The sequence below is a fragment of the Ranitomeya variabilis genome, unplaced genomic scaffold (genome assembly GCF_051348905.1).
Source record: "Ranitomeya variabilis isolate aRanVar5 unplaced genomic scaffold, aRanVar5.hap1 Scaffold_518, whole genome shotgun sequence".
NCBI classification, from domain to species: domain Eukaryota; kingdom Metazoa; phylum Chordata; class Amphibia; order Anura; family Dendrobatidae; genus Ranitomeya; species Ranitomeya variabilis.
Window position 1 is genome coordinate 1 of NW_027508170.1, and position 18830 is coordinate 18830.

The window sequence follows — 18830 nt, forward strand, 5'->3', positions numbered from 1 at the left end:
AATATGTTAGCAGCAGTGGGATTTGAACCCACGCCTCCAAAGAGACTGGAGCCTAAATCCAGCGCCTTAGACCACTCGGCCATGCTACCTTAAACAGCATGGTTAATTAAGCTTCCTTAGAGAAAGTGAAGTACATTTGACAACATTTAAAATTAGTACATTTTGGAAAATGGGCATGTCTCTAAACATTAGGCAAAAACAAAGATTCTATCAACGGTCTTTATCTTAACTGAAAACTGCTAAATCATACAAATACAAAAGAAGATTATATCACATGCTAATTTGCATGCTAGCAAAATCATAAGAATAAGTACAAAAACATTTCAAGATCTCATTATACTGGCAGCAGTGAGATTAAAGCATATGCTAATTTTGCATGTTAGCATAATTATAAGAATGAGATAAAAAGGTTTAAAAGAACTCATACTAGTGGCAGCAGTGGGATTTGAACTCACAAGTCTGTTGGAATATGGGTAAGTCTCTTAACAATAGGAAAAATCAAAGATTCTTTCAACTGTCTCTTCCTAAACAGAAATTAACACACTCATGAAAATACAAAATCATAAGAATTATATCAAAGGGTTCTCAAAACCTCATAATAATGGCAGCAGTGGGATTTGAATGGGCATGTCTCTAAACATTAGATAAAAGCAAGGATTCTTTCAACAGTCTTTATCTGAACTGAAAACTGGAAAATCATGCAAATACAAAAGAAGATTAAATCACATGCTAATTTGCATGTTAGCAAAATCATAAGAATAAGTACAAAAACATTTCAAGATCTCATAATACTGGCAGCAGTGGGTTTAAAGCATATGCTAATTTTGCATGTTAGCATAATTATAAGAATAAGATAAAAAGGTTTAAAAGAACTCATACTAGTGGCATTTGAACCCACAAGTCTGTTAAAATTTAGGTAAGTCTCTAAACTAAAGTCTAAAACTGTCTTTTCCAAAACAGAAATGCACACACTCATGGAAATACAAAATCCTCAGAATTAGATCAAAGGGTTCTCAAAACCTCATAATACTGGCAGCAGTGGGATTTGAACCCACGCCTCCAAAGAGACTGGAGCCTTAATCCAGCGCCTTAGACCGCTCGGCCATGCTACCTAATGCATCATTAAAAGAGCTTCCTGAGAGTAAGTTTAGTGTATCTGACTACATTTTAAACTTGTGAATTGTGGAAAATGGATAGGTCTCTAAACAAAAAGGAAAAAGCAATGATTCTATCTTTTGTCTTTTCCAAAAAAGCAAAGCACGCACTCATACAAAAATATGCTAATTTTTCTATTAGCAAAATCATAAATATAAGCTGAAAAGGTTTTCAAAACCTCAATATGTTAGCAGCAGTGGGATTTGAACCCACGCCTCCAAAGAGACTGGAGCCTAAATCCAGCGCCTTAGACCACTCGGCCATGCTACCTTAAACAGCATGGTTAATTAAGCTTCCTTAGAGAAAGTGAAGTACATTTGACAACATTTAAAATTAGTACATTTTGGAAAATGGGCATGTCTCTAAACATTAGGCAAAAACAAAGATTCTATCAACGGTCTTTATCTTAACTGAAAACTGCTAAATCATACAAATACAAAAGAAGATTATATCACATGCTAATTTGCATGCTAGCAAAATCATAAGAATAAGTACAAAAACATTTCAAGATCTCATAATACTGGCAGCAGTGAGATTAAAGCATATGCTAATTTTGCATGTTAGCATAATTATAAGAATGAGATAAAAAGGTTTAAAAGAACTCATACTAGTGGCAGCAGTGGGATTTGAACTCACAAGTCTGTTGGAATATGGGTAAGTCTCTTAACAATAGGAAAAATCAATGATTCTTTCAACTGTCTTTTCCTAAACAGAAATTAACACACTCATGAAAATACAAAATCATAAGAATTAGATCAAAGGGTTCTCAAAACCTCATAATAATGGCAGCAGTGGGATTTGAATGGGCATGTCTCTAAACATTAGAAAAAAGCAAGGATTCTTTCAACAGTCTTTATCTGAACTGAAAACTGGAAAATCATGCAAATACAAAAGAAGATTAAATCACATGCTAATTTGCATGTTAGCAAAATCATAAGAATAAGTACAAAAACATTTCAAGATCTCATAATACTGGCAGCAGTGGGTTTAAAGCATATGCTAATTTTGCATGTTAGCATAATTATAAGAATAAGATAAAAAGGTTTAAAAGAACTCATACTAGTGGCATTTGAACCCACAAGTCTGTTAAAATTTAGGTAAGTCTCTAAACAATAGGAACAATCAATGATTCTTTCAACTGTCTTTTCCAAAACAGAAATGCACACACTCATGGAAATACAAAATACTCAGAATTAGATCAAAGGGTTCTCAAAACCTCATAATACTGGCAGCAGTGGGATTTGAACCCACGCCTCCGAAGAGACTGGAGCCTTAATCCAGCGCCTTAGACCGCTCGGCCATGCTACCTAATGCATCATTAAAAGAGCTTCCTTAGAGTAAGTTTAGTGTATCTGACTACATTTTAAACTTGTGCATTGTGGAAAATGGATAGGTCTCTAAACAAAAAGGAAAAAGCAATGATTCTATCTTTTGTCTTTTCCAAAAAAGCAAAGCACGCACTCATACAAAAATATGCTAATTTTTCTATTAGCAAAATCATAAATATAAGCTGAAAAAGTTTTCAAAACCTCAATATGTTGGCAGCAGTGGGATTTGAACCCACGCCTCCAAAGAGACTGAAGCCTAAATCCAGCGCCTTAGACCACTCGGCCATGCTACCTTAAACAGCATGGTTAATTAAGCTTCCTTAGAGAAAGTGAAGTACATTTGACAACATTTAAAATTAGTACATTTTGGAAAATGGGCATGTCTCTAAACAATAGGCAAAAACAAAGATTCTATCAACGGTCTTTATCTTAACTGAAAACTGCTAAATCATACAAATACAAAAGAAGATTACACACATGCTAATTTGCATGCTAGCAAAATCATAAGAATAAGTACAAAAACATTTCAAGATCTCATAATACTGGCAGCAGTGGGTTTAAAGCATATGCTAATTTTGCATGTTAGCATAATTATAAGAATAAGATAAAAAGGTTTAAAAGAACTCATACTAGTGGCATTTGAACCCACAAGTCTGTTAAAATTTAGGTAAGTCTCTAAACAATAGGAACAATCAATGATTCTTTCAACTGTCTTTTCCAAAACAGAAATGCACACACTCATGGAAATACAAAATCCTCAGAATTAGATCAAAGGGTTCTCAAAACCTCATAATACTGGCAGCAGTGGGATTTGAACCCACGCCTCCAAAGAGACTGGAGCCTTAATCCAGCGCCTTAGACCGCTTGGCCATGCTACCTAATGCATCATTAAAAGAGCTTCCTTAGAGTAAGTTTAGTGTATCTGACTACATTTTAAACTTGTGCATTGTGGAAAATGGATAGGTCTCTAAACAAAAAGGAAAAAGCAATGATTCTATCTTTTGTCTTTTCCAAAAAAGCAAAGCACGCACTCATACAAAAATATGCTAATTTTTCTATTAGCAAAATCATAAATATAAGCTGAAAAGGTTTTCAAAACCTCAATATGTTGGCAGCAGTGGGATTTGAACCCACACCTCCAAAGAGACTGGAGCCTAAATCCAGCACCTTAGACCACTCGGCCATGCTACCTTAAACAGCATGGTTAATTAAGCTCCCTTAGAGAAAGTGAAGTACATTTGACAACATTTAAAATTAGTACATTTTGGAAAATGGGCATGTCTCTAAACATTAGGCAAAAACAAAGATTCTATCAACGGTCTTTATCTTAACTGAAAACTGCTAAATCATACAAATACAAAAGAAGATTACACACATGCTAATTTGCATGCTAGCAAAATCATAAGAATAAGTACAAAAACATTTCAAGATCTCATAATACTGGCAGCAGTGAGATTAAAGCATATGCTAATTTTGCATGTTAGCATAATTATAAGAATGAGATAAAAAGGTTTAAAAGAGCTCATACTAGTGGCAGCAGTGGGATTTGAACTCACAAGTCTGTTGGAATATGGGTAAGTCTCTTAACAATAGGAAAAATCAATGATTCTTTCAACTGTCTTTTCCTAAACAGAAATTAACACACTCATGAAAATACAAAATCATAAGAATTAGATCAAAGGGTTCTCAAAACCTCATAATAATGGCAGCAGTGGGATTTGAATGGCCATGTCTCTAAACATTAGAAAAAAGCAAGGATTCTTTCAACAGTCTTTATCTGAACTGAAAACTGGAAAATCATGCAAATACAAAAGAAGATTAAATCACATGCTAATTTGCATGTTAGCAAAATCATGAGAATAAGTACAAAAACATTTCAAGATCTCATAATACTGGCAGCAGTGGGTTTAAAGCATATGCTAATTTTGCATGTTAGCATAATTATAAAAATAAGATAAAAAGGTTTAAAAGAACTCATACTAGTGGCATTTGAACCCACAAGTCTGTAAAAAATTTAGGTAAGTCTCTAAACTAAAGTCTAAAACTGTCTTTTCCAAAACAGAAATGCACACACTCATGGAAATACAAAATCCTCAGAATTAGATTAAAGGGTTCTCAAAACCTCATAATACTGGCAGCAGTGGGATTTGAACCCACGCCTCCGAAGAGACTGGAGCCTTAATCCAGCGCCTTAGACCGCTCGGCCATGCTACCTAATGCATCATTAAAAGAGCTTCCTTAGAGTAAGTTTAGTGTATCTGACTACATTTTAAACTTGTGCATTGTGGAAAATGGATAGTCTCTAAACAAAAAGGAAAAAGCAATGATTCTATCTTTTGTCTTTTCCAAAAAAGCAAAGCACGCACTCATACAAAAATATGCTAATTTTTCTGTTAGCAAAAATCACAAATATAAGCTGAAAAGGTTTTCAAAACCTCAATATGTTGGCAGCAGTGGGATTTGAACCCACGCCTCCAAAGAGACTGGAGCCTAAATCCAGCGCCTTAGACCACTCAGCCATGCTACCTTAAACAGCATGGATAATTAAGCTTCCTTAGAGAAAGTGAAGTACATTTGACAACATTTAAAATTAGTACATTTTGGAAAATGGGCATGTCTCTAAACATTAGGCAAAAACAAAGATTCTATCAACGGTCTTTATCTTAACTGAAAACTGCTAAATCATACAAATACAAAAGAAGATTACACACATGCTAATTTGCATGCTAGCAAAATCATAAGAATAAGTACAAAAACATTTCAAGATCTCATAATACTGGCAGCAGTGGGTTTAAAGCATATGCTAATTTTGCATGTTAGCATAATTATAAGAAAAAGATAAAAAGGTTTAAAAGAACTCATACTAGTGGCATTTGAACCCACAAGTCTGTAAAAAATTTAGGTAAGTCTCTAAACTAAAGTCTAAAACTGTCTTTTCCAAAACAGAAATGCACACACTCATGGAAATACAAAATACTTAGAATTAGATCAAAGGGTTCTCAAAACCTCATAATACTGGCAGCAGTGGGATTTGAACCCACGCCTCCGAAGAAACTGGAGCCTTAATCCAGCGCCTTAGACCGCTTGGCCATGCTACCTAAGGCATCATTAAAAGAGCTTCCTTAGAGTAAGTTTAGTGTATCTGACTACATTTTAAACTTGTGCATTGTGGAAAATGGATAGGTCTCTAAACAAAAAGGAAAATGCAATGATTCTATCTTTTGTCTTTTCCAAAAAAGCAAAGCACGCACTCATACAAAAATATGCTAATTTTTCTATTAGCAAAATCATAAATATAAGCTGAAAAGGTTTTCAAAACCTCAATATGTTGGCAGCAGTGGGATTTGAACCCACGCCTCCAAAGAGACTGGAGCCTAAATCCAGCACCTTAGACCACTCGGCCATGCTACCTTAAACAGCATGGTTAATTAAGCTCCCTTAGAGAAAGTGAAGTACATTTGACAACATTTAAAATTAGTACATTTTGGAAAATGGGCATGTCTCTAAACATTAGGCAAAAACAAAGATTCTATCAACGGTCTTTATCTTAACTGAAAACTGCTAAATCATACAAATACAAAAGAAGATTATATCACATGCTAATTTGCATGCTAGCAAAATCATAAGAATAAGTACAAAAACATTTCAAGATCTCATAATACTGGCAGCAGTGAGATTAAAGCATATGCTAATTTTGCATGTTAGCATAATTATAAGAATGAGATAAAAAGGTTTAAAAGAGCTCATACTAGTGGCATTTGAACTCACAAGTCTGTTGGAATATGGGTAAGTCTCTTAACAATAGGAAAAATCAATGATTCTTTCAACTGTCTTTTCCTAAACAGAAATTAACACACTCATGAAAATACAAAATCATAAGAATTAGATCAAAGGGTTCTCAAAACCTCATAATAATGGCAGCAGTGGGATTTGAATGGCCATGTCTCTAAACATTAGAAAAAAGCAAGGATTCTTTCAACAGTCTTTATCTGAACTGAAAACTGGAAAATCATGCAAATACAAAAGAAGATTAAATCACATGCTAATTTGCATGTTAGCAAAATCATGAGAATAAGTACAAAAACATTTCAAGATCTCATAATACTGGCAGCAGTGGGTTTAAAGCATATGCTAATTTTGCATGTTAGCATAATTATAAGAATAAGATAAAAAGGTTTAAAAGAACTCATACTAGTGGCATTTGAACCCACAAGTCTGTAAAAAAATTTAGGTAAGTCTCTAAACTAAAGTCTAAAACTGTCTTTTCCAAAACAGAAATGCACACACTCATGGAAATACAAAATCCTCAGAATTAGATTAAAGGGTTCTCAAAACCTCATAATACTGGCAGCAGTGGGATTTGAACCCACGCCTCCGAAGAGACTGGAGCCTTAATCCAGCGCCTTAGACCGCTCGGCCATGCTACCTAATGCATCATTAAAAGAGCTTCCTTAGAGTAAGTTTAGTGTATCTGACTACATTTTAAACTTGTGCATTGTGGAAAATGGATAGTCTCTAAACAAAAAGGAAAAAGCAATGATTCTATCTTTTGTCTTTTCCAAAAAAGCAAAGCACGCACTCATACAAAAATATGCTAATTTTTCTGTTAGCAAAAATCATAAATATAAGCTGAAAAGGTTTTCAAAACCTCAATATGTTGGCAGCAGTGGGATTTGAACCCACGCCTCCAAAGAGACTGGAGCCTAAATCCAGCGCCTTAGACCACTCAGCCATGCTACCTTTAACAGCATAGATAATTAAGCTTCCTTAGAGAAAGTGAAGTACATTTGACAACATTTAAAATTAGTACATTTTGGAAAATGGGCATGTCTCTAAACATTAGGCAAAAACAAAGATTCTATCAACGGTCTTTATCTTAACTGAAAACTGCTAAATCATACAAATACAAAAGAAGATTATATCACATGCTAATTTGCATGCTAGCAAAATCATAAGAATAAGTACAAAAACATTTCAAGATCTCATAATACTGGCAGCAGTGAGATTAAAGCATATGCTAATTTTGCATGTTAGCATAATTATAAGAATGAGATAAAAAGGTTTAAGAGAACTCATACTAGTGGCAGCAGTGGGATTTGAACTCACAAGTCTGTTGGAATATGGGTAAGTCTCTTAACAATAGGAAAAATCAATGATTCTTTCAACTGTCTTTTCCTAAACAGAAATTAACACACTCATGAAAATACAAAATCATAAGAATTAGATCAAAGGGTTCTCAAAACCTCATAATACTGGCAGCAGTGGGATTTGAATGGGCATGTCTCTAAACATTAGAAAAAAGCAAGGATTCTATCAACAGTCTTTATCTGAACTGAAAACTGCAAAATCATGCAAATACAAAAGAAGATTAAATCACATGCTAATTTGCATGTTAGCAAAATCATGAGAATAAGTACAAAAACATTTCAAGATCTCATAATACTGGCAGCAGTGGGTTTAAAGCATATGCTAATTTTGCATGTTAGCATAATTATAAGAATAAGATAAAAAGGTTTAAAAGAACTCATACTAGTGGCATTTGAACCCACAAGTCTGTAAAAAAATTTAGGTAAGTCTCTAAACTAAAGTCTAAAACTGTCTTTTCCAAAACAGAAATGCACACACTCATGGAAATACAAAATCCTCAGAATTAGATTAAAGGGTTCTCAAAACCTCATAATACTGGCAGCAGTGGGATTTGAACCCACGCCTCCGAAGAGACTGGAGCCTTAATCCAGCGCCTTAGACCGCTCGGCCATGCTACCTAATGCATCATTAAAAGAGCTTCCTTAGAGTAAGTTTAGTGTATCTGACTACATTTTAAACTTGTGCATTGTGGAAAATGGATAGTCTCTAAACAAAAAGGAAAAAGCAATGATTCTATCTTTTGTCTTTTCCAAAAAAGCAAAGCACGCACTCATACAAAAATATGCTAATTTTTCTGTTAGCAAAAATCATAAATATAAGCTGAAAAGGTTTTCAAAACCTCAATATGTTGGCAGCAGTGGGATTTGAACCCACGCCTCCAAAGAGACTGGAGCCTAAATCCAGCGCCTTAGACCACTCAGCCATGCTACCTTAAACAGCATGGATAATTAAGCTTCCTTAGAGAAAGTGAAGTACATTTGACAACATTTAAAATTAGTACATTTTGGAAAATGGGCATGTCTCTAAACATTAGGCAAAAACAAAGATTCTATCAACGGTCTTTATCTTAACTGAAAACTGCTAAATCATACAAATACAAAAGAAGATTATATCACATGCTAATTTGCATGCTAGCAAAATCATAAGAATAAGTACAAAAACATTTCAAGATCTCATTATACTGGCAGCAGTGAGATTAAAGCATATGCTAATTTTGCATGTTAGCATAATTATAAGAATGAGATAAAAAGGTTTAAAAGAACTCATACTAGTGGCAGCAGTGGGATTTGAACTCACAAGTCTGTTGGAATATGGGTAAGTCTCTTAACAATAGGAAAAATCAAAGATTCTTTCAACTGTCTCTTCCTAAACAGAAATTAACACACTCATGAAAATACAAAATCATAAGAATTATATCAAAGGGTTCTCAAAACCTCATAATAATGGCAGCAGTGGGATTTGAATGGGCATGTCTCTAAACATTAGATAAAAGCAAGGATTCTTTCAACAGTCTTTATCTGAACTGAAAACTGGAAAATCATGCAAATACAAAAGAAGATTAAATCACATGCTAATTTGCATGTTAGCAAAATCATGAGAATAAGTACAAAAACATTTCAAGATCTCATAATACTGGCAGCAGTGGGTTTAAAGCATATGCTAATTTTGCATGTTAGCATAATTATAAGAATAAGATAAAAAGGTTTAAAAGAACTCATACTAGTGGCATTTGAACCCACAAGTCTGTTAAAATTTAGGTAAGTCTCTAAACAATAGGAACAATCAATGATTCTTTCAACTGTCTTTTCCAAAACAGAAATGCACACACTCATGGAAATACAAAATACTCAGAATTAGATCAAAGGGTTCTCAAACCTCATAATACTGGCAGCAGTGGGATTTGAACCCACGCCTCCGAAGAGACTGGAGCCTTAATCCAGCGCCTTAGACTGCTCGGCCATGCTACCTAATGCGTCATTAAAAGAGCTTCCTTAGAGTAAGTTTAGTGTATCTGACTACATTTTAAACTTGTGCATTGTGGAAAATGGATAGGTCTCTAAACAAAAAGGAAAAAGCAATGATTCTATCTTTTGTCTTTTCCAAAAAAGCAAAGCACGCACTCATACAAAAATATGCTAATTTTTCTATTAGCAAAATCATAAATATAAGCTGAAAAGGTTTTCAAAACCTCAATATGTTGACAGCAGTGGGATTTGAACCCACGCCTCCAAAGAGACTGGAGCCTAAATCCAGCACCTTAGACCACTCGGCCATGCTACCTTAAAAAGCATGGTTAATTAAGCTCCCTTAGAGAAAGTGAAGTACATTTGACAACATTTAAAATTAGTACATTTTGGAAAATGGGCATGTCTCTAAACATTAGGCAAAAACAAAGATTCTATCAACGGTCTTTATCTTAACTGAAAACTGCTAAATCATACAAATACAAAAGAAGATTATATCACATGCTAATTTGCATGCTAGCAAAATCATAAGAATAAGTACAAAAACATTTCAAGATCTCATTATACTGGCAGCAGTGAGATTAAAGCATATGCTAATTTTGCATGTTAGCATAATTATAAGAATGAGATAAAAAGGTTTAAAAGAACTCATACTAGTGGCAGCAGTGGGATTTGAACTCACAAGTCTGTTGGAATATGGGTAAGTCTCTTAACAATAGGAAAAATCAAAGATTCTTTCAACTGTCTCTTCCTAAACAGAAATTAACACTCATGAAAATACAAAATCATAAGAATTATATCAAAGGGTTCTCAAAACCTCATAATAATGGCAGCAGTGGGATTTGAATGGGCATGTCTCTAAACATTAGAAAAAAGCAAGGATTCTTTCAACAGTCTTTATCTGAACTGAAAACTGGAAAATCATGCAAATACAAAAGAAGATTAAATCACATGCTAATTTGCATGTTAGCAAAATCATAAGAATAAGTACAAAAACATTTCAAGATCTCATAATACTGGCAGCAGTGGGTTTAAAGCATACGCTAATTTTGCATGTTAGCATAATTATAAGAATAAGATAAAAAGGTTTAAAAGAACTCATACTAGTGGCATTTGAACCCACAAGTCTGTTAAAATTTAGGTAAGTCTCTAAACAATAGGAACAATCAATGATTCTTTCAACTGTCTTTTCCAAAACAGAAATGCACACACTCATGGAAATACAAAATACTCAGAATTAGATCAAAGGGTTCTCAAAACCTCATAATACTGGCAGCAGTGGGATTTGAACCCACGCCTCCGAAGAGACTGGAGCCTTAATCCAGCGCCTTAGACTGCTCGGCCATGCTACCTAATGCGTCATTAAAAGAGCTTCCTTAGAGTAAGTTTAGTGTATCTGACTACATTTTAAACTTGTGCATTGTGGAAAATGGATAGGTCTCTAAACAAAAAGGAAAAAGCAATTATTCTATCTTTTGTCTTTTCCAAAAAAGCAAAGCACGCACTCATACAAAAATATGCTAATTTTTCTATTAGCAAAATCATAAATATAAGCTGAAAAGGTTTTCAAAACCTCAATATGTTGACAGCAGTGGGATTTGAACCCACGCCTCCAAAGAGACTGGAGCCTAAATCCAGCACCTTCGACCACTCGGCCATGCTACCTTAAAAAGCATGGTTAATTAAGCTCCCTTAGAGAAAGTGAAGTACATTTGACAACATTTAAAATTAGTACATTTTGGAAAATGGGCATGTCTCTAAACATTAGGCAAAAACAAAGATTCTATCAACGGTCTTTATCTTAACTGAAAACTGCTAAATCATACAAATACAAAAGAAGATTATATCACATGCTAATTTGCATGCTAGCAAAATCATAAGAATAAGTACAAAAACATTTCAAGATCTCATTATACTGGCAGCAGTGAGATTAAAGCATATGCTAATTTTGCATGTTAGCATAATTATAAGAATGAGATAAAAAGGTTTAAAAGAACTCATACTAGTGGCAGCAGTGGGATTTGAACTCACAAGTCTGTTGGAATATGGGTAAGTCTCTTAACAATAGGAAAAATCAAAGATTCTTTCAACTGTCTCTTCCTAAACAGAAATTAACACACTCATGAAAATACAAAATCATAAGAATTAGATCAAAGGGTTCTCAAAACCTCATAATAATGGCAGCAGTGGGATTTGAATGGGCATGTCTCTAAACATTAGAAAAAAGCAAGGATTCTTTCAACAGTCTTTATCTGAACTGAAAACTGGAAAATCATGCAAATACAAAAGAAGATTAAATCACATGCTAATTTGCATGTTAGCAAAATCATAAGAATAAGTACAAAAACATTTCAAGATCTCATAATACTGGCAGCAGTGGGTTTAAAGCATACGCTAATTTTGCATGTTAGCATAATTATAAGAATAAGATAAAAAGGTTTAAAAGAACTCATACTAGTGGCATTTGAACCCACAAGTCTGTTAAAATTTAGGTAAGTCTCTAAACAATAGGAACAATCAATGATTCTTTCAACTGTCTTTTCCAAAACAGAAATGCACACACTCATGGAAATACAAAATCCTCAGAATTAGATCAAAGGGTTCTCAAAACCTCATAATACTGGCAGCAGTGGGATTTGAACCCACGCCTCCGAAGAGACTGGAGCCTTAACCCAGCGCCTTAGACTGCTCGGCCATGCTACCTAATGCGTCATTAAAAGAGCTTCCTTAGAGTAAGTTTAGTGTATCTGACTACATTTTAAACTTGTGCATTGTGGAAAATGGATAGGTCTCTAAACAAAAAGGAAAAAGCAATGATTCTATCTTTTGTCTTTTCCAAAAAAGCAAAGCACGCACTCATACAAAAATATGCTAATTTTTCTATTAGCAAAATCATAAATATAAGCTGAAAAGTTTTTCAAAACCTCAATATGTTGACAGCAGTGGGATTTGAACCCACGCCTCCAAAGAGACTGGAGCCTAAATCCAGCACCTTAGACCACTCGGCCATGCTACCTTAAAAAGCATGGTTAATTAAGCTCCCTTAGAGAAAGTGAAGTACATTTGACAACATTTAAAATTAGTACATTTTGGAAAATGGGCATGTCTCTAAACATTAGGCAAAAACAAAGATTCTATCAACGGTCTTTATCTTAACTGAAAACTGCTAAATCATACAAATACAAAAGAAGATTATATCACATGCTAATTTGCATGCTAGCAAAATCATAAGAATAAGTACAAAAACATTTCAAGATCTCATTATACTGGCAGCAGTGAGATTAAAGCATATGCTAATTTTGCATGTTAGCATAATTATAAGAATGAGATAAAAAGGTTTAAAAGAACTCATACTAGTGGCAGCAGTGGGATTTGAACTCACAAGTCTGTTGGAATATGGGTAAGTCTCTTAACAATAGGAAAAATCAAAGATTCTTTCAACTGTCTCTTCCTAAACAGAAATTAACACACTCATGAAAATACAAAATCATAAGAATTAGATCAAAGGGTTCTCAAAACCTCATAATAATGGCAGCAGTGGGATTTGAATGGGCATGTCTCTAAACATTAGAAAAAAGCAAGGATTCTTTCAACAGTCTTTATCTGAACTGAAAACTGGAAAATCATGCAAATACAAAAGAAGATTAAATCACATGCTAATTTGCATGTTAGCAAAATCATAAGAATAAGTACAAAAACATTTCAAGATCTCATAATACTGGCAGCAGTGGGTTTAAAGCATATGCTAATTTTGCATGTTAGCATAATTATAAGAATAAGATAAAAAGGTTTAAAAGAACTCATACTAGTGGCATTTGAAACCACAAGTCTGTTAAAATTTAGGTAAGTCTCTAAACAATAGGAACAATCAATGATTCTTTCAACTGTCTTTTCCAAAACAGAAATGCACACACTCATGGAAATACAAAATCCTCAGAATTAGATCAAAGGGTTCTCAAAACCTCATAATACTGGCAGCAGTGGGATTTGAACCCACGCCTCCGAAGAGACTGGAGCCTTAATCCAGTGCCTTAGACCGCTCGGCCATGCTACCTAATGCATCATTAAAAGAGCTTCCTTAGAGTAAGTTTAGTGTATCTGACTACATTTTAAACTTGTGCATTGTGGAAAATGGATAGTCTCTAAACAAAAAGGAAAAAGCAATGATTCTATCTTTTGTCTTTTCCAAAAAAGCAAAGCACGCACTCATACAAAAATATGCTAATTTTTCTGTTAGCAAAATCATAAATATAAGCTGAAAAGGTTTTCAAAACCTCAATATGTTGGCAGCAGTGGGATTTGAACCCACGCCTCCAAAGAGACTGGAGCCTAAATCCAGCGCCTTAGACCACTCAGCCATGCTACCTTAAACAGCATGGATAATTAAGCTTCCTTAGAGAAAGTGAAGTACATTTGACAACATTTAAAATTAGTACATTTTGGAAAATGGGCATGTCTCTAAACATTAGGCAAAAACAAAGATTCTATCAACGGTCTTTATCTTAACTGAAAACTGCTAAATCATACAAATACAAAAGAAGATTATATCACATGCTAATTTGCATGCTAGCAAAATCATAAGAATAAGTACAAAAACATTTCAAGATCTCATAATACTGGCAGCAGTGAGATTAAAGCATATGCTAATTTTGCATGTTAGCATAATTATAAGAATGAGATAAAAAGGTTTAAGAGAACTCATACTAGTGGCAGCAGTGGGATTTGAACTCACAAGTCTGTTGGAATATGGGTAAGTCTCTTAACAATAGGAAAAATCAATGATTCTTTCAACTGTCTTTTCCTAAACAGAAATTAACACACTCATGAAAATACAAAATCATAAGAATTAGATCAAAGGGTTCTCAAAACCTCATAATACTGGCAGCAGTGGGATTTGAATGGGCATGTCTCTAAACATTAGAAAAAAGCAAGGATTCTATCAACAGTCTTTATCTGAACTGAAAACTGCAAAATCATGCAAATACAAAAGAAGATTAAATCACATGCTAATTTGCATGTTAGCAAAATCATAAGAATAAGTACAAAAACATTTCAAGATCTCATAATACTGGCAGCAGTGGGTTTAAAGCATATGCTAATTTTGCATGTTAGCATTATTATAAGAATAAGATAAAAAGGTTTAAAATAACTCATACTAGTGGCATTTGAACCCACAAGTCTGTTAAAATTTAGGTAAGTCTCTAAACAATAGGAACAATCAATGATTCTTTCAACTGTCTTTTCCAAAACAGAAATGCACACACTCATGGAAATACAAAATCCTCAGAATTAGATCAAAGGGTTCTCAAAACCTCATAATACTGGCAGCAGTGGGATTTGAACCCACGCCTCCGAAGAGACTGGAGCCTTAATCCAGCGCCTTAGACCGCTCGGCCATGCTACCTAATGCATCATTGAAAGAGCTTCCTTAGAGTAAGTTTAGTGTATCTGACTACATTTTAAACTTGTGCATTGTGGAAAATGGATAGGTCTCTAAACAAAAAGGAAAAAGCAATGATTCTATCTTTTGTCTTTTCCAAAAAAGCAAAGCACACACTCATACAAAAATATGCTAATTTTTCTATTAGCAAAATCATAAATATAAGCTGAAAAGGTTTTCAAAACCTCAATATGTTGGCAGCAGTGGGATTTGAAACCACGCCTCCAAAGAGACTGGAACCTAAATCCAGCGCCTTAGACCACTCGGCCATGCTACCTTAAACAGTATGGTTAATTAAGCTTCCTTAGAGAAAGTGAAGTACATTTGACAACATTTAAAATTAGTACATTTTGGAAAATGGGCATGTCTCTAAACATTAGGCAAAAACAAAGATTCTATCAACGGTCTTTATCTTAACTGAAAACTGCTAAATCATACAAATACAAAAGAAGATTACACACATGCTAATTTGCATGCTAGCAAAATCATAAGAATAAGTACAAAAACATTTCAAGATCTCATAATACTGGCAGCAGTGGGTTTAAAGCATATGCTAATTTTGCATGTTAGCATAATAATAAGAATAAGATAAAAAGGTTTAAAAGAACTCATACTAGTGGCATTTGAACCCACAAGTCTGTTAAAATTTAGGTAAGTCTCTAAACAATAGGAACAATCAATGATTCTTTCAACTGTCTTTTCCAAAACAGAAATTGACACACTCATGGAAATTCAAAATACTTAGAATTAGATCAAAGGGTTCTCAAAACCTCATAATACTGGCAGCAGTGGGATATGAACCCACGCCTCCGAAGAGACTGGAACCTTAATCCAGCGCCTTAGACCGCTTGGCCATGCTACCTAATGCATCATTAAAAGAGCTTCCTTAGAGTAAGTTTAGTCTATCTGACTACATTTTAAACTTGTGCATTGTGGAAAATGGATAGGTCTCTAAACAAAAAGGAAAAAGCAATGATTCTATCTTTTGTCTTTTCCAAAAAAGCAAAGCACGCACTCATACAAAAATATGCTAATTTTTCTATTAGCAAAATCATAAATATAAGCTGAAAAGGTTTTCAAAACCTCAATATGTTGGCAGCAGTGGGATTTGAACCCACGCCTCCAAAGAGACTGGAGCCTAAATCCAGCACCTTAGACCACTCGGCCATGCTACCTTAAACAGCATGGTTAATTAAGCTCCCGTAGAGAAAGTGAAGTACATTTGACAACATTTAAAATTAGTACATTTTGGAAAATGGGCATGTCTCTAAACATTAGGCAAAAACAAAGATTCTATCAACGGTCTTTATCTTAACTGAAAACTGCTAAATCATACAAATACAAAAGAAGATTATATCACATGCTAATTTGCATGCTAGCAAAATCATAAGAATAAGTACAAAAACATTTCAAGATCTCATAATACTGGCAGCAGTGAGATTAAAGCATATGCTAATTTTGCATGTTAGCATAATTATAAGAATGAGATAAAAAGGTTTAAAAGAACTCATACTAGTGGCAGCAGTGGGATTTGAACTCACAAGTCTGTTGGAATATGGGTAAGTCTCTTAACAATAGGAAAAATCAATGATTCTTTCAACTGTCTTTTCCTAAATAGAAATTAACACACTCATGAAAATACAAAATCATAAGAATTAGATCAAAGGGTTCTCAAAACCTCATAATAATGGCAGCAGTGGGATTTGAATGGGCATGTCTCTAAACATTAGAAAAAAGCAAGGATTCTTTCAACAGTCTTTATCTGAACTGAAAACTGGAAAATCATGCAAATACAAAAGAAGATTAAATCACATGCTAATTTGCATGTTAGCAAAATCATGAGAATAAGTACAAAAACATTTCAAGATCTCATAATACTGGCAGCAGTGGGTTTAAAGCATATGCTAATTTTGCATGTTAGCATTATTATAAGAATAAGATAAAAAGGTTTAAAAGAACTCATACTAGTGGCATTTGAACCCACAAGTCTGTTAAAATTTAGGTAAGTCTCTAAACAATAGGAACAATCAATGATTCTTTCAACTGTCTTTTCCAAAACAGAAATGCACACACTCATGGAAATACAAAATCCTCAGAATTAGATCAAAGGGCTCTCAAAACCTCATAATGCTGGCAGCAGTGGGATTTGAACCCACACCTCCGAAGAGACTGGAGCCTTAATCCAGCGCCTTAGACCGCTCGGCCATGCTACCTAATGCATCATTAAAAGAGCTTCCTTAGAGTAAGTTTAGTGTATCTGACTACATTTTAAACTTGTGCATTGTGGAAAATGGATAGGTCTCTAAACAAAAAGGAAAAAGCAATGATTCTATCTTTTGTCTTTTCCAAAAAAGCAAAGCACGCACTCATACAAAAATATGCTAATTTTTCTATTAGCAAAATCATAAATATAAGCTGAAAAGGTTTTCAAAACCTCAATATGTTGGCAGCAGTGGGATTTGAACCCACGCCTCCAAAGAGACTGGAGCCTAAATCCAGCACCTTAGACCACTCGGCCATGCTACCTTAAACAGCATGGTTAATTAAGCTCCCGTAGAGAAAGTGAAGTACATTTGACAACATTTAAAATTAGTACATTTTGGAAAATGGGCATGTCTCTAAACATTAGGCAAAAACAAAGATTCTATCAACGGTCTTTATCTTAACTGAAAACTGCTAAATCATACAAATACAAAAGAAGATTATATCACATGCTAATTTGCATGCTAGCAAAATCATAAGAATAAGTACAAAAACATTTCAAGATCTCATAATACTGGCAGCAGTGAGATTAAAGCATATGCTAATTTTGCATGTTAGCATAATTATAAGAATGAGATAAAAAGGTTTAAAAGAACTCATACTAGTGGCAGCAGTGGGATTTGAACTCACAAGTCTGTTGGAATATGGGTAAGTCTCTTAACAATAGGAAAAATCAATGATTCTTTCAACTGTCTTTTCCTAAATAGAAATTAACACACTCATGAAAATACAAAATCATAAGAATTAGATCAAAGGGTTCTCAAAACCTCATAATAATGGCAGCAGTGGGATTTGAATGGGCATGTCTCTAAACATTAGAAAAAAGCAAGGATTCTTTCAACAGTCTTTATCTGAACTGAAAACTGGAAAATCATGCAAATACAAAAGAAGATTAAATCACATGCTAATTTGCATGTTAGCAAAATCATGAGAATAAGTACAAAAACATTTCAAGATCTCATAATACTGGCAGCAGTGGGTTTAAAGCATATGCTAATTTTGCATGTTAGCATTATTATAAGAATAAGATAAAAAGGTTTAAAAGAACTCATACTAGTGGCATTTGAACCCACAAGTCTGTTAAAATTTAGGTAAGTCTCTAAACAATAGGAACAATCAATGATTCTTTCAACTGTCTTTTCCAAAACAGAAATGCACACACTCATGGAAATACAAAATCCTCAGAATTAGATCAAAGGGCTCTCAAAACCTCATAATGCTGGCAGCAGTGGGATTTGAACCCACGCCTCCGAAGAGACTGGAGCCTTAATCCAGCGCCTTAGACCGCTCGGCCATGCTACCTAATGCATCATTAAAAGAGCTTCCTTAGAGTAAGTTTAGTGTATCTGACTACATTTTAAACTTGTGCATTGTGGAAAATGGATAGGTCTCTAAACAAAAAGGAAAAAGCAATGATTCTATCTTTTGTCTTTTCCAAAAAAGCAAAGCACACACTCATACAAAAATATGCTAATTTTTCTATTAGCAAAATCATAAATATAAGCTGAAAAGGTTTTCAAAACCTCAATATGT

General features: G+C 34.2%; 1 non-coding gene across 1 annotated transcript; it reads right to left on the reverse strand.

The window, feature by feature from the left end:
* Positions 1 to 1030: 1030 nt before the first annotated feature.
* On the reverse strand, positions 1031 to 1112 carry TRNAL-AAG (transfer RNA leucine (anticodon AAG)). The gene has a single exon. It is a non-coding gene; the product is annotated as a tRNA-Leu (tRNA).
* Between the last annotated feature and the right edge of the window lie 17718 nt (positions 1113 to 18830).